Source organism: Xenia sp. Carnegie-2017, unplaced genomic scaffold (assembly GCF_021976095.1).
Source record: "Xenia sp. Carnegie-2017 unplaced genomic scaffold, XeniaSp_v1 HiC_scaffold_25, whole genome shotgun sequence".
Lineage (NCBI taxonomy): Eukaryota > Metazoa > Cnidaria > Anthozoa > Malacalcyonacea > Xeniidae > Xenia > Xenia sp. Carnegie-2017.
In genome coordinates, this window is record NW_025813488.1 from 5,462,730 (window position 1) to 5,473,671 (window position 10,942).

The 10,942-nt window shown below is 32.9% G+C and overlaps 3 long non-coding RNA genes across 3 annotated transcripts; 1 reads left to right on the forward strand and 2 right to left on the reverse strand.

The window, feature by feature from the left end:
- Positions 1–634: 634 nt before the first annotated feature.
- LOC124452711 lies at positions 635–10,540 on the reverse strand. The gene is made up of 2 exons (XR_006950849.1): positions 10,443–10,540; positions 635–1,072 (listed from the first exon to the last, which is right to left on the reverse strand). It is a non-coding gene; the product is annotated as an uncharacterized LOC124452711 (long non-coding RNA).
- On the reverse strand, positions 1,257–2,820 carry LOC124452707. The gene is made up of 3 exons (XR_006950842.1): positions 2,718–2,820; positions 2,180–2,407; positions 1,257–1,389 (listed from the first exon to the last, which is right to left on the reverse strand). It is a non-coding gene; the product is annotated as an uncharacterized LOC124452707 (long non-coding RNA).
- Positions 7,635–9,990, forward strand: LOC124452710. Its single transcript, XR_006950848.1, has 2 exons — positions 7,635–7,843; positions 9,089–9,990. It is a non-coding gene; the product is annotated as an uncharacterized LOC124452710 (long non-coding RNA).
- Positions 10,541–10,942: the final 402 nt, after the last annotated feature.

The following is a 10,942-nucleotide window of genomic DNA, read 5'->3' on the forward strand; positions in this document are numbered from 1 at the left end:
TATATGTTTGTGCATGTAGTTTATCGAAGTTAAATTAGTCTTGAGAAGGAATGTTGGTTTGACTGATGCTTGAAAAAGCATAGTGGTAGTCATCTTAAGAGTGAAAAGTTTCATTTTGATTTCAAAACATCAGTCAACAAAAACCGTCCTTTTCAAGACTATAATAACCTGGACAATGTACAGCTACAAACATGTAACGATACTCCGGGTTCAAACCATTTAGTTTAAGTTTTCTTTACTATGATGAGTAATGCTAAGGTTGTCAACAAAGGAGTATTATTTGGACTAATGTCGTCTAAGGATTGAACTAACTGGGAGGAATAACATGATATTAGAGATGGGAATAACAGTCGATTTTAATATAAATGAATGATATAAATGCTGAAACATGTAATGCTAGTTTTGGGTTCAAATCATCTAGTTTAAAAGATTTTGATAAGTGAAGTTGCATGTATATAATGTAAAAGATGGTATGTTCAGTAAGTGTTTATTGGAGTTAGATATGAAGAAACGTTTGTATACAAAAGCTGTATTTGGATGGAAAGAAAAGGTTTGTATGCAGCGGATAGAGTTGGACAAGAAGAAATGGTTTGTATGCAGTGGATAGAGTTGGAAACGAAGTAAGGAAGAATTGTTTATGATCAATAAAGAGTTTATTAAATATTAGATGAAAAGTGTTTAATTGTAATGGTGGGAAGTAGTGGGGTGTCAATTTAATTATTTTTTATGCTTATGAGGGGTTGGAAAGGCATATTAGTTTGATGTAATGGGTAGTTGTCAACATGACCTGTGTGGTCTAGTGGCTGATGTTCCTGTGTAAGATGCTGATGATGTTGGTTCAAATCCTGGTTGGGTCAATGAAGATGTTGATGTGAACCTGATGTTGTGATGAACCCATGGTTAGCTGAGGCACAGTGAAGGAAGTATCTAGCTGTCTGAAGAACAGATAAGAAGAACCGATTGATGTGATGAAACCCCGGGTTAGCTGAGGCACAGTGAAGGAAGTATCTAACTGTCTGAAGAACAGTAAGTATAAACTCACAAGGGGTCATGCAAGACTCAACAACATAACCTGGGGAGACTATGTCTCATCCCATGGAGGTATCCAAGAGGTAAGGTAAGGTAAGGTGGGTAAGGTAAGGTAAGGTAAGGTGGTGGTAAGGTGGGTAAGGTAAGGTAAGGTAAGGTGGGTAAGGTGGTAAAGGTAAGGTGGTAAGGTAAGGGTAAGGGTAAGGTAAGGTGGGTAAGGTAAGGTAAGGTAAGGTAAGGTAAGGTAAGGTAAGGTAAGGTAAGGTATCCCTTTTTTGGTGCGTTTTTTCGTCACTTTAATTTTTTATTTTTTCTTGACGTCTTCTAACATCTTTAAGTTGATTGAAGAACTATTAAATCCTAAAAAAAAGCAAGAAACAAGAGGAAGATGGACTTCTGAAAATTCTTAAAGTTGAGTTTTTAAGACTGGCAAAAAGTATTTTTGTAAAATAAAAGCCAATTTAACAATTTTTCAATCATTTATATTAAATAATATTACTTTATACTTAGCGTTTGAAAAAAGACTATAATTATACAACCAACGATAACTCAAATTCAGTCAATTCAAATATTAAATTTATTAGATACAGCGTTTGTTCAGGTTCTCCTTTCTTATGAGTGTTCGACGCTATTTCTTTAATTTTCGGTCTACCTTTGACATTGTAAAAATTTGCCACGTTTCTTTTAACTCCTACTATGTAATTTTTGAATGATTTGTACTTCGAAAGTCTTTTATAAAACAAATGTGTTCAATACATCTGAATACATGAAATATAATACTGAAACGAGTACATTTTTTGGCGTTCAATACTTTGATCAGAAACGAATTGTTATTTAGCTGCTGTATTCACAAATAAAGTTCGCATTAACGATAAACGAGACGAAATAAACAGACCACGAAGAAAATCAGTTGGCGTTTTTCCAGGCATAACGCGTCTTATAACCATTTGGAAGGCCTTGCCCTCGAGTTTCGTGCAATCTATTCCTTCAGTTTATATTTAATCGGCTAGATTACCTTGTTCACACGAGTAACATGAACGTAAAACAACAGGCTTTTCTTTCCATAGATCGATGAAACATCACACGTTAAACACAGGCATGTATACTATAAACGCAATAAAGTTAAAATATTTGAAAATTGACACAATACCTTATCTGCTTCGATGTATTTTCTTCGCATTTCTTGGGCGAAAGAACGATATTCCGATAATCCAATTCTCATTCCCAACATTTACAACGAATCTTCAGAAGGCCAAAACTTCTTCCTCGCGGTATTCAAGCTCTACCATCAACCAACTTTCACGACAATCTTTCGACCCGACTCCAACTCAGCGACCAAATGACTCGGCTGTCTTCAACACGTCCTTTTAAACACATTCTGACAAAAGACAGGAAGCAATTAATGAACACAATGAATGACGCACATGCAAATTCAACAACCATGACCAGTACGTTTAATTACGTCATTTTTTTACAAATCTATTGTTTTCGCAATAAGGTTACTTCTGAAAATTTCCATTGTATTTTAGGCACTATATGACGCAAATCAACTCAAACCAACATTCATTTCAATTTTATCCGGAAGTCTAGTCTTCAAAAGTACACGACTTGCAAATAAATCAGAACGTACAAAAATAGATTATTTGCCTAACGTCTACATCTTTCAAATCTTCAACGATTGTTCTTACCTTCTTTTATATCCATAGCTTGTTCGGGGTAAATGTTAAGACTCTGAAAGGAATATATAGAGTTCATGCACGTTAATCACCCAAAAATTATAGTTCATGCAAATAACACCCAAAGACTATAGTACACGAAAATAACAACCAAAGACTATAGCTCACGAAAATAACAACCAAAGACTATAGTACACGAAAATAACAACCAAAGACTATAGCTCACAAAAATAACCAAAGACTATAGCTCACGAAAATAACAACCAAAGACTATAGTACACGAAAATAACAACCAAAGACTATAGCTCAAGAAAATAACGCCCAAAGACTATAGCTCAGGAAAATAACACCCAAAGACTCAAGTTCACGAAAATAACACCCAAAGACTATAGCTCACAAAAATAACAACCAAAGACTATAGCTCACGGAAATTACAACCAAAGACTATAGTACACGAAAATAACAACCAAAGAGTATAGCTCACGAAAATAACAACTAAAGACCATAGTACACGAAAATAACACCCAAAGAGTATAGCTCATGAAAATAATACCCAAAGACTATAGTACACGAAAATAACAACCAAAGACTATAGTACACGAAAAATACACCCAAAGACTATAGTACACGAAAATAACAACCAAAGACCATAGTACACGAAAATAACACCCAAAGAGTATAGCTCACGAAAATAACAACCAAAGACCATAGTACACGAAAATAACACCCAAAGAGTATAGCTCATGAAAATAATACCCAAAGACTATAGTATACGAAAATAACAACCAAAGACTACAGTACACGAAAATAACACCCAAAGACTATAGTACACGAAAAATACACCCAAAGACTATAGCTCACGAAAATAACAACCAAAGACTATAGCTCACAAAAAATAACAACCAAAGACTATAGCTCACAAAAATAACAACAAAGCTCACGAAAATAACAACCAAAGACTATAGCTCACAAAAATAACCAAAGACTATAGCTCACGAAAATAACACCCAAAGACTTTAGTATACGAAAATAACACCCAAAGACTATAGCTCACGAAAATAACACCCAAAGACTATATAGTACACGAAAATAACACCCAAAGACTAAAGCTCACGAAAATAACACCCAAAGACTATAGCTCAGGAAAATAACACCCAAAGACTCAAGTTCACGAAAATAACACCCAAAGACTATAGCTCACAAAAATAACAACCAAAGACTATAGCTCACGGAAAATAACACCCAAAGATTATAGTACACGAAAATAACACCAAAAGATTATAGTACACGAAAATAACACCAAAAGATTATAGTACACAAAAATAACAACCAAAACTATAGTACACGAAAATAACACCCAAAGAGTATAGTTCACGAAAATAACAACCAAAGACTTTAGTACACGAAAATAACACCCAAAGACTATAGTACACAAAAAACACCCAAAGATTATAGTACACGAAAATAACACCAAAAGATTATAGTACACAAAAATAACACCCAAAGACTATAGTACACGAAAATAACACCCAAAGACTAAAGCTCACGAAAATAACACCCAAAGACTATAGCTCACGAAAATAAAACCAAAGACTATAGCTCACGAAAATAACAACCAAAGACTATAGTACACGAAAATAACACCCAAAGACTATAGTACACGAAAATAACACCCAAAGACTATAGCTCACGAAAATAACAACCAAAGACTATAGCTCACGAAAATAACAACCAAAGACTATAGTACACGAAAATAACACCCAAAGACTATAGCTCACGAAAATAACAACCAAAGACTATAGTACACGAAAATAACACCAAAGACTATAGTACACGAAAATAACAACCAAAGACTATAGCTCACGAAAATAACACCCAAAGACTATAGTACACGAAAATAACAACCAAAAGACTATATAGTACACGAAAATAACAACCAAAGACTATAGTACACGAAAATAACACCAAAGACTATAGTCTTCGAAAATAACAACCAAAGACTATAGCTCACGAAAATAACACCCAAAGACTACAGCTCAAGAAAATAACGCCCAAAGACTATAGCTCACGAAAATAACAACCAAAGACTATAGTACACGAAAATAACACCCAAAGAGTATAGTACACGAAAATAACACCCAAAGACTGTAGTACACGAAAATAACAACCAAAGACTATAGCTCACGAAAATAACAACCAAAGACTATAGTACACGAAAATAACACCCAATTACTATACCAATGACTTTAGTACACGAAAATAAGACCCAAAGACTATAGCTCACGAAAATAACACCCAAAGACTATAGTACACGAAAATAACAACCAAAGACTATAGTACACGAAAATAACACCCAAAGACTATAGTACACGAAAATAACATACAAAAGACTATAGCTCACGAAAATAACAACCAAAGACTATAGTACACGAAAATAACTCCCAAAGACAATAACTCACGAAAATAACACCCAAAGAGTATAGATCACGAAAATAACAACCAAAGACTATAGCTCACGAAAATAACACCCAAAGACTTTAGTATACGAAAATAACACCCAAAGACTATAGCTCACGAAAATAACAACCAAAGACTATAGTACACGAAAATAACTCCCAAAGACAATAACTCACGAAAATAACACCCAAAGAGTATAGATCACAAAAATAACAACCAAAGACTATAGTACACGAAAATAACACCCAAAGACTATAGTACACGAAAATAACACCCAAAGACTATAGCTCACGAAAATAACACCCAAAGACTATATAGTACACGAAAATAACACCCAAAGACTATAGCTCAGGAAAATAACACCCAAAGACTCAAGTTCACGAAAATAACACCCAAAGACTATAGCTCACAAAAATAACAACCAAAGACTATAGCTCACGGAAAATAACACCCAAAGACTATAGTACACGAAAATAACAACCAAAGACCATAGTACACGAAAATAACACCCAAAGAGTATAGCTCATGAAAATAATACCCAAAGACTATAGTACACGAAAATAACACCCAAAGACTATAGTACACGAAAACAACACCCAAAGACTATAGCTCACGAAAATAACAACCAAAGTCTATAGTACACGAAAATAACAACCAACGACTATAGCCCACGAAAATAACACCCAAAGACTATAGTACACGAATTATATTTACCTTTACTGTGATATAAGTTCGCAGTAAAGGTAAATATAATTTAATTTAAACAATACTAAGATATTAAAGTCGACGAAATGCATTGATTTTTTGTTTTAGAGGGAAGCGGTTTAATATATTTTCCTGATATTATTGAAATTGTCCACGATCATCATTGTTTTACGCTATATAAGTATTTGTATGTTTAGTTTGAGTAAAAAGTAAACTAAAATTGATATTTTCAACCTTGTTCGATATATTTTGAAAAAATGGCGAAATCTCATTATGGTTATAGTATGCAAAAAAAAATTTGCATAATGAAAATATTGCATTATGGATATAGTATGCAAAAAAATTTGCATAATGAAAATTTACATAATCATAACCAATAGATGAGGTAAGCGTTTATTTTTTATTTTTCTTTAACTATAAATTTAGTGATTATTTGTTTATTTTTTAGAATGAGTAGAAGTCTACATATTCGATTTGATAATATCAATGTTGACGGATTTGAGATTATTGACGCTTGTCTACCATTATTTGAATCTATAACGCAAGATGTGAAGAAAGTTGACGAAGGAAAGAAAACGAAAATCAAAGCCTACTACAAACAACTACAAACATCATTCAATAAAGTTTGTAAAGGAAACAACATCATATCGTTGAATAGTGTTTTCGAGTATTTTGAAGGTGAAAACATACCTATAACATTATACGAAAAACATCATTACGCACAATGTGAGAGATTAGGGGTTGCTAAAGCATATAAAGATTCATTACATCCAACTATACAACTTGTTATGATGCATGATAAGATGATCGATGCGAAGAATCGGACTGCTTCTTTGCTTGATTTCTTTTTAATGACGCACATGTACTTATACAAAATTCGGTGCAAACTTATTCATAATAAGCGGATACGAACACTTGAACGTATATTTTTACGATGTGTGGGTGTTAGCTATTTGCTTCAGCACGATTCACGGTTCTATCAAGCATTAGTATTTTTTCGGGATCAATTATATGAAAATACATTTTTCCAAAGTGTATTTGAAGATTTTGGTGACATTCCCAAAGACTTTAATGTACATATGTTTGACGAATTTAATAAAAATTGGATTGAGGATAATTGGAGGTTTTGGTTACACTAATTTTTTATTATGATCAGGTAAAATTGGATAAAATGATTGGAATTGGTGGATGTTTGTTCATAGATGTATGAAATAAGCCGTTGATTAACAATTCAGTAAGAACTGCAATGTATATAGACTGAACTGTACAGTCTACTGTTCATGGAAGAAAGCTGTATGTTAGGAAAGGGATCACTTTTGTGATTTCTAAAACGTACTTAGGCAGGTTCAGTTAGTTGATGTGGATTTTATACTGTTGTTAAAGGATTTACTGTTCTCAATTTTGAAGTCAAAAGTTGAGATGGATGAAATTGGAGAAAAGTGAGATGAAAAAGTGGAGTGTGTTTTTGTATTATATTGTAATAGATATATTATTATGGCCCATGTTGTTTGCATGTGGAAAAATAATGTTTGTTCATATGTAAAGGAAAAGTGAACGTATTGAGATCGTTTATTAAAAACACGAGATGTATTGCCTATTTAGGTATTCTAAACGATGATAAAAAATAATGTTTGCAGAATTTGATGAATTTTGATGACATAGACGTATGGAACATGTGACAAGTTTTGTCCAATAGGATTTGATGTTGGTTTGAATTAGTTTACCGTTTTTATCACGCGCTATTTTACAAAATTCTTAGGTAGGTAGGGCCGACATACTTTTATCAGAAAGATTATGAAAAATATTATATTATATAGATAAGTAATGAGATTTATAGTATAAGAGTGAGTTTACAGATGTGTGTTTGTTTTGAACTATTTGTGAAAAGTAGTTTCTGTAAGTCAGCAAATTGATAAATGTCGAAGAGTTTATTTCAAACGTGGGCAACGAAACCGGACAATGTTCTGTTATTGAAGGTAGGTTGGTTTGTTAAAGTAAGGAAAAGTTGAAGGCATGTTATTTAAAATAAGTTAGAAGTTTGAAGTGGTGTGGAAACTGCTGAAAATTGTATAATATGTTGACTGAAATGAAGATATGGTATGTTATGTTCCGCCATTTTGGATTTTTCAAACTTTGTCGTAATAAGGATTGGGTTGATTGAAAACACTTGTACATGAAACAGTGAGATTTGAAGATTAAATTCAATATTTGTGGAAGTGCATGTTATGTTATTGGTTTATAACACACGAAATGAGGTTAAATTTTGCTTGATTTGAATGTATGGCACAAAAATGTTTGGGAGCGAGATTTGTGGAATAGACTTTAGTGATATGTCAATTGGGGAATGTGTTTTGTAAGTAAGAATAAAAAGGATTGTTTAGTTTAAGTTGAGATTGTGTTGGGTTGGGTTTTGTTTTGTTAGTTTGACTATTGTTTAAATTAAGACAATGATCAAAAGGTTTGGAAAATGTGGGTGTTTCTTAATTTTTGACATAAATGATTGTCATAAAGTTATTTCATGATAGGAAAAGTGTTATAAACGAGCGGGACTAATTTAAAGTTTTGTGGAAGTATTTATTATGATTTACTTTCAGGTTTTTGATGATTTGAAAATTTTTACATATTTTGTTTTGGTTGTGTTTATAACAAATGGGGAAAAGTGAAATAGTTGTTTGAATTTTTGAAGGGAAATGGAAAGAAGAATTTAATGTCTATTTATATAACAACAAGGAAAAAGTTCTTAATATTAATATCAGAGCGCAGCAAAGTGCTTTCAAAAGAGCCATTTAATACAAAATAAAAAAAAACATTTAGAAGTGTAACATTTGGTCTTGACTCTCAAGACATCATGAGACAGTATTAAATTATAAGTATAGAGGTATATATATATATAGCTATAATATAGGTATATATATATATATCCCTCCATACTTGTAATTTAATACTGTCTCATGTGAGTGAGATGAAGCGTTACAGTTCTAAATATTGTTTTTATATGTTATTTTGTATTAAATATCTCTTTTAAAAGCAGTTTGCTGGTCTCTGATATTTATATTAAGAATTTGCTTTTTGCCCGGTATATCCCTGGTCACAATTCCGAAGAAAAAAGTTGTTTAAAAAAGAAATTTTATTATTAAGTGTGTTGACTTGAATTTAATAATGGTTGAGTGTAAGGGATGTTATAATTATTTATGATGGTAAATGTCGTATTGTGATTTCAGGTGCAAGAAGTGTTTAACAAGAACCTCATGAAAAATGATGAAGAAAAGTTGTATATAAATGTTTGGTGAAAAAATGGTTGTGGTTATGAAAAAGATCATGAAAATTTGTAGTTGAGGTAAGTATGTTTAAGTATGGGGTATTTCAGGGGAGGGAAGTTTTGTGGGAAAAATATTTAAGGGTTTTAAGATTGAAGAAAGTTTTGATTAAGTAAAATAAGGGAGAGTTAAGATATAAGTAATATGCAGGAAATGTTATAATATATTGGGAATAAAATGAGGTGATATATGTTTGTGCATGTAGTTTATCGAAGTTAAATTAGTCTTGAGAAGGAATGTTGGTTTGACTGATGCTTGAAAAAGCATAGTGGTAGTCATCTTAAGAGTGAAAAGTTTCATTTTGATTTCAAAACATCAGTCAACAAAAACCGTCCTTTTCAAGACTATAATAACCTGGACAATGTACAGCTACAAACATGTAACGATACTCCCGGGTTCAAACCATTTAGTTTAAGTTTTCTTTTACTATGATGAGTAATGCTAAGGTTGTCAACAAAGGGAGTATTTGGACTAATGTCGTCTAAGGATTGAACTAACTGGGAGGAATAACATGATATTAGAGATGGGAATAACAGTCGATTTTAATATAAATGAATGATATAAATGCTGAAACATGTAATGCTAGTTTTGGGTTCAAATCATCTAGTTTAAAAGATTTTGATAAGTGAAGTTGCATGTATATAATGTAAAAGATGGTATGTTCAGTAAGTGTTTATTGGAGTTAGATATGAAGAAACGTTTGTATACAAAAGCTGTATTTGGATGGAAAGAAAAGGTTTGTATGCAGCGGATAGAGTTGGACAAGAAGAAATGGTTTGTATGCAGTGGATAGAGTTGGAAACGAAGTAAGGAAGAATTGTTTATGATCAATAAAGAGTTTATTAAATATTAGATGAAAAGTGTTTAATTGTAATGGTGGGAAGTAGTGGGGTGTCAATTTAATTATTTTTTATGCTTATGAGGGGTTGGAAAGGCATATTAGTTTGATGTAATGGGTAGTTGTCAACATGACCTGTGTGGTCTAGTGGCTGATGTTCCTGTGTAAGATGCTGATGATGTTGGTTCAAATCCTGGTTGGGTCAATGAAGATGTTGATGTGAACCTGATGTTGTGATGAACCCATGGTTAGCTGAGGCACAGTGAAGGAAGTATCTAGCTGTCTGAAGAACAGATAAGAAGAACCGATTGATGTGATGAAACCCCGGGTTAGCTGAGGCACAGTGAAGGAAGTATCTAACTGTCTGAAGAACAGTAAGTATAAACTCACAAGGGGTCATGCAAGACTCAACAACATAACCTGGGGGAGACTATGTCTCATCCCATGGGCGGGGAGGTATCCCAAAATGCACAGAGGTAAGGTAAGGTAAGGTAAGGTAAGGTAAGGTAAGGTAAGGTAAGGTAAGGTAAGGTAAGGTAAGGTAAGGTAAGGTAAGGTAAGGTAAGGTAAGGTAAGGTAAGGTAAGGTAAGGTGGTAAGGTAAGGTAGGTAAGGTAAGGTAAGGTAAGGTAAGGTAAGGTAAGGTAAAGGTAGGTAAGGTAAGGTAAGGTAAGGTAAGGTAAGGTAAGGTAAGGTAAGGTAAGGTAAGGTAAGGTAAGGTAAGGTAAGGTCCCTTTTTGGTGCGTTTTTTCGTCACTTTAATTTTTATTTTTCTTGACGTCTTCTATCTTTAAGTTGATTGAAGAACTATTAAATCCTAAAAAAGCAAGAAACAAGAGGAAGATGGACTTCTGAAAATTCTTAAAGTTGAGTTTTTAAGACTGGCAAAAAGTATTTTTGTAAAATAAAAGCCAATTTAAC